Source organism: Thamnophis sirtalis, unplaced genomic scaffold, assembly GCF_051295495.1.
Source record: "Thamnophis sirtalis isolate CommonGarterSnake01/CBP01778 unplaced genomic scaffold, rThaSir2_p1.2 scaffold_4, whole genome shotgun sequence".
Classification (NCBI taxonomy): Eukaryota; Metazoa; Chordata; class Lepidosauria; order Squamata; family Natricidae; genus Thamnophis; species Thamnophis sirtalis.
The window spans coordinates 6,224,366-6,230,503 of record NW_028261384.1 but is presented as its reverse complement, the minus strand read 5'-3'; positions in this window follow the sequence as shown (position 1 = coordinate 6,230,503).

Below are 6,138 nucleotides of genomic sequence, written 5' to 3'. Positions count from 1 at the left end.
ATACTGGCGATGAAAGTGGGATCTTAGGGCTGAGGTGACAGGATAAATTAAGTCGCTGACGGAGCAGAGCCGTGTTGACTGAATGCAGCTGAACAATGTGCTTTAATCAGATCGTGTTACAAGGCAATCTCCTCATCCTGTCCTTTTAAGGATGGCTTCCCTGACCATATTCGTGGCATTTAATCTGGCAACTGAGACATGGGACTCTTATGTGGAACGATTTGAGGGTTTCCTCAAGGGGAATGATTACACAGAGCTATCAAGTGGCCGAAAGCGAGCTTATTTCCCTCCGGGGTGATGAGATGTTTTGAGACAGCCAGAGTTCTAGTTGCCCCTCATCCATTCCACTCATACCCTGGGGAGACCCTGCTCGATAAGATGAAGAGCCACTACGTGCCAGCTCTGTTCCATATAGCCTGGCGACACACATTTCGTCAAAGGAACCAGGAGGAGGGAGAGTCTATTAATCAATATATGGCCTCCCTCAGAACAGCCGCACTATATTGTCAATTTTGTCCTCGTTGACCAACTGGTGTGCGGTATGAGGAATATGCGGTTGCAATGCCGCCTATTAGCTAGTCTGCACTGGATGAGGCTCGAGCATCCGAATTGTCCAACAGGTCCACAGCAGAAATACAGAAGTCTCAAAATCTGACTGTTGCTAGCTGAACTATAATCGTTCACCATGATGAGGTTGACCCAGATGATACAACGGACGATGATGACGACATAAGCCACCTCAAATCAACCCCGAAGAAACGATGGGCCCCAGGAGAAAAGCTTCCTCAGGCACTGTGTCTGGATTGTGGCGGAAACCATTTCAGGTCAACCTGCAGATTTAAAACCGCCATTTGCCCTCGGTGCGGGAAGAAGGGCCATCTTGCTAAGATCTGCCGTGCCACCCTGCTGGCCACTACCCATGCCAGAGAGTCAAGTAAAAGGCAGGCAAGAACCGGAGAGAATTGCTTTGTCATCTCCCGCGACCAATGCCCTACTGAGGTAGCTATCAGCCACGCCACCACTGGCTCAAGCAATAAGATCTACCTCACAGTTAAAATAGAAGGAGCCCCTTGCCAAATGGGAACTGGACACCGGCTCTTCGAAGTCCATAGTCTCGTGGAGCACCCTTAAGAGATTGGTGCCCATAATGTCCAAAAGACGCCTGAAGCCCTGCAGCTTACAAGGCAAATCACATTCCATTTTCGAAAGTAGCAAATTCCAGGTTGAAAGCAATAACTTCACTACCCTCACCGCGTTCAACTAATTGTAGTTAATGACACCCTTCCTAACTTGCTAGGGCTAGACTGGTTTGAATCACTGGTGCTCAGCATAATGGTGCTCGGATTATTCCAAGATGGCGGTGCGCATAGACGCTGCAGCTTTCAGCTCCTGGTGTCACAGTGAAATATGTAGGCAAAAACTAGTCTATACCTGCGAAGAGTTACTAAAGTTTGGATCTTCTAGTCAAGTAGCTATTACCAGTGCTATGTCCTCGCAGTTACACTGCTGCCAAGAACATGCCGGACAGATGCCGGTGCTGATTGACTATGGCACGCTAGCAGGAGAATGCTGTGCTCCCATTGGTTGCTCCATCTGACAGCTGCTAAATAAAGAGCTGTCAGACAGGATATTGTTGTTGCCAGTTTCTGGAGTTGCCTTACTGTTAGCCTATTCTGTTAGCAAATAAATGGTTGTTGGTTCACAACCTGGCTTGCCTCAGTTTCTATCCTCCTGGTTCTCCATACAGAGCACTGGCGATGAAGGTGGGATAGAGCTAAGGAAACTGCCTGAACGAGGCCATTGAGACAGAGCTGAGTGCTACCCTCCGACAGGCAACGGGACGTCGCACTAAGGCAATCTCCTCAATTGACCACCTTTGCCAGGGTAGCTGCCATACCTGCATTCATGGCATTTAGTCCAGCAACTGAGATCTGGGTTGCATACTTGGAGAGGTTTGAGTGCTTCCTATAAGCCAATGGCTTCATGGAGCTGCCAAGTGGACACAAGCAAGGCTATTTCTTTTCTTTTTTTTAAATTATTTTATTTTTTGTTACATAAACAACACATATCCACAACAGTGGGGGGAAACAAAACAAAGCAAAAAAGAACAAGAAACAAAACAGAGAAAAAGAAAAAAAACCATCATCACATATAGCATGTCATTTGGTTACAGGTGTTTTAACATTTATCATTCTTATACATTTATTATTTCATTTAATAGGTATAATTTAGTATCATTTCTTATTCCCTTACCTTTACTAGTTTATCCTAACTATATTTCCCCCCACAGATACACTTTGTATATATACACAACAATTAAAAAAGAAAAACACTCACAGCAAAAAAAAAAAAGTATGTTATAAAAAAGTATATCAGCTGGTTACAAGTTTTTGTGCATCTCTTCCATTAATTCATATTAATTCAAATATCTTAACTCAAGTGTTTACTATATTGACATCATCATACCTCCACTTTTAGTTGACTACAGTTATTTAAACATCTTTCATCCTTAACTATACCAAAGATTTAATCGGAGTGCGGGACATCCGCCTCAAGCGGCGGCTGCTAGCAAAAGCAAACATTACCCTGCCACAAGCCATTGACGAGGCTAGGGCAGCGGAGCTGTCTGAGCAGTCTACCATTGAGATGGCCAGGTTCCTATCTCTGCCTCATCTGCCAGCGCCACAGGCTTGCCTGATAGAGCAGCTGGTTCCGCTGCCTGACCCTGACGAGGACCGGGTGGACCACCTGAGAGCCATTCCGAGACGACAGCCACAAGCGCTGTCCTGTGCCACTGCAGCAGCAGCCACCTGCCTTGGTTGCGGAGGCAACAATGCCCGGGCATCCTGCCCCTTTAAAGCATCCATGTGCCGCCACTGCAATAAGAAAGGGCACCTGGCACAAGTCTGCCGGGGTCACTCTGCCACTTCCTCCGCAGTCCGAGACGTCCCAGCCATCCTACGCTAGAGGCCTATTCTTTGGACGCGTGAGTGGGGCAATGGCTGTGAGATCAGAGTTACCCCAGAGCCCAGTAGAGGCCTCTATGGTGGTTGGGGAAGACCAAGGCCAGGGGCCCAGAACCAGGGTGGCTACAACCAAACCCTTGGTGACCCAGCGTCCCTCCAGGGCTACAACAAGAGAGGATGTGAGGAGACAGAAGGCCCCTGGAGAAAACCTTTACCAGGCCTGAGAAGCAGGCCCGGATTACAAGGCCCAGATCGGCCAGTAGGCCCAGGTCCCCGGTCAGGCCCATGCAAGCTCGGTGTTATATATCCAGAATAGTCTAAACTATCCTAAAGGGCCAGCAACAGTCTATGCTGCGCCCTGATTGGCTGGGACGCAGCATAGACTGTTGCTAACCAGCCACCGTGTCCCAATTGGCCGAGGTACTGCATCAGCAGTTGCTGTGCAGTACTCGGCCCCTGATTGGTGCTTAACTTGCTACATGCTTATTATAAATACCCTGGCGCGAGCTTGCCTATTTTGAATCGCTGTCAGTTCTCCTTCTTGTTGAATAAAGCTGTTGTTATTGTTAGACTTGGCTCTCGCGTCGTTCCTGCTTCGAACCATAAAACTGGCGACGAAGGTGGGATACAGCGATTCCCGCAGAGCCTAGGTTGAAGCAAGAGAAGAATCTTAGCCAGCCACACAAGCCGCAATTTCTCGCCGGCACGCAAACGCTGGTGGAAGTGAATTTTTTTTCTGCCCTTCTCTCTGCTCCGTGCTACTCTACGTGCCACCATGGCATCAGCACTACCTCCATTCGCACCCTTCAGATCGGCTGGGGAAACCTGGGAAGGGTTCATGGAGCGCTTCGAGTGCTACCTCATCGCGTCCAAGAACCATGGCCAGCCAGAAGAGGAGAAGTGCAGTTTTTTTCTTTCCTGCTGTGGCCCCGCGATGTTCGCGTCGGCCAGAGCCTTGGCCGCCCCGCGGCCCGCTTACAAACTGGGGTGGGACAATCTAATGGCTAAGCTCAAGAGCCACTACGCCCCTACACCATCTAAAATTGCACGCCGTTTTGCCTTCCGTCGCCGCGTACAGAAACCCTATGAATCCATCAGCCAGTTCTTGGAATCGCTTCGCACAACAGCAGCGCAGTGCGATTTCCAAAATCTAGAAGAGAACCTGGTGGAGCAATTTGTATGCGGCGTGAGGGACGTCAACCTGCGGAGCCGGATGTTCAGACACCAGGACATCACCTTGCTGCAGGCCGTGGAGACTGCCAGAGCAGCCGAGCTCTCTGAACAGTCCACGGCTGACATTGAGCGCCTACAACTGGCTTCGCCAATGCCTGCCCAGGTGTCCGCTGGTCCTCCTCCTCCTCCACAGACTTGCCTAGTAGATGAGCTGCCACCTCCGGAAGACCCTTCGAACGAAGTCGTGGGGAAGCTGAGGGCGCAGCCAAGGCGCAACCCTCCACCACCACCAGCTGCGTCTCCTGCCGCTGCCTGCCTTAGCTGTGGCGGCCGCCATGCCCGCACAGCCTGCCCTTTCCGCAACACGATCTGCCGCCGTTGCAATAAGCAGGGGCACATCGCCCAAGTGTGTCGGGCCTCCCTGCCTGCTCCTTCTTTCTTGCAAGCTACTACACGGCCCCAAGCGCAGCCGCGCCGCCAACCGCCGCAGCCCGCTCGGCGGGCTGAAGACTGCCACACGATCTACCAGCCGCACGCCGCTGAGGGCACAGTGAGCCAAGCCTCCACCAGAGCTCGGAAAGTCGCTGCCTCAGTCCAGCTGGAAGGTCAGCCTTGCCGGATGGAGGTGGACTCCGGCTCTTCCCGCTCCCTGCTTTCCTGGGCTGCCTTCTCCCGCCTCTGCCCCAAGGTCTCCCAAGCCCAACTCATCCCGGCCGATACAACCCTACGGGACTATCAGGGGAACCTTATCCCCACCCTGGGGTCTTTTCCCATTTCCGTAGATTACGGCTCCTTCCATGGGAAATTGCCTATCCTAGTAGTTAGAAACTCCCTACCTGCCCTACTAGGTCTAGACTGGTTCCCTGCCTTGGGTCTGTCCATAGGGGGGGGGGTGCATCGGGTGGTTTCCTCCTCCTTAGAGGACGTCCTGTCTGAATTCGCGGACGTTTTCGATGGCCAATTAGGCTGCTACAAGGGCACCCCCATCTCCACCTGGCCACCGCCTGCCTGCCTTCCGAGTGAGAAGCCCCCGGGGAGCCGGCCAGGAGAGAGGGGGGAAAGGAAGAGGCTCCTCGGGAGAAGGCAAAGCGGCATGTCCCTGCCATTCACGGCATGTCCCTGCCATCCTCTCGGCATGTCCCTGCCATCCTCTCCTGTCCTGCTGGGACGAGACCCCCCCGATCGAGCCAAGAGCTTCAACGCCACCAGCGCTGGCTCCGCTCACAGTCTCCGTTCTCAAGCCTCCTAAAGAAGCCGCTGCCTCCAGGGCCGGTTCAGCTCAGCTTGCCTAGCCCAGGAAGGCCGTCGCCGTTGCCTTCAACCGCTGCCTTGTTTCCCTATGACCCGGCCGTGCCGCGAGAGCCGCCCGACGCTGTTGCCTTCACCCACTGGCTGACCCCCGAGGCCGGACTCTTCCCCCACCAAGCGGACTCACTGACTTCTATGGGTTTTCCCCTCACTGACTCTCTGCCCTCCTGTCCCACTCCCTGGGGTGGTCCTGAACTCTAAGGACAATGCTTCCTACGTGCTTTACCTTCCCGAGTGGGCGTCTCCTTCGAACAGCGCGCCAGCAGCTTCACCACCAGGCCCTACGTCGACAACGACGACCACGCATGCTCCACCCGGGGAGCATGCGCAGAACTGGGGGGACGGGGTGTTATATATCCAGAATAGTCTAAACTATCCTAAAGGGCCAGCAACAGTCTATGCTGCGCCCTGATTGGCTGGGATGCAGCATAGACTGTTGCTAACCAGCCAGCGTGTCCTGATTGGCCGAGGTACTGCATCAGCAGTTGCTGTGCAGTACTCGGCCCATGATTGGTGCTTAACTTGCTACATGCTTATTATAAATACCCTGGCGTGAGCTTGCCTATTTTGAATCGCTGTCATCTTGCTCACAATAAAGAACGTGTTCCTCACATCCATGGCTCCTGCGTTCCTTCACCCCAATCCATAAAACTCGGTGCTACTAGTCAACAAACTCCAAGTCCCAGTGACG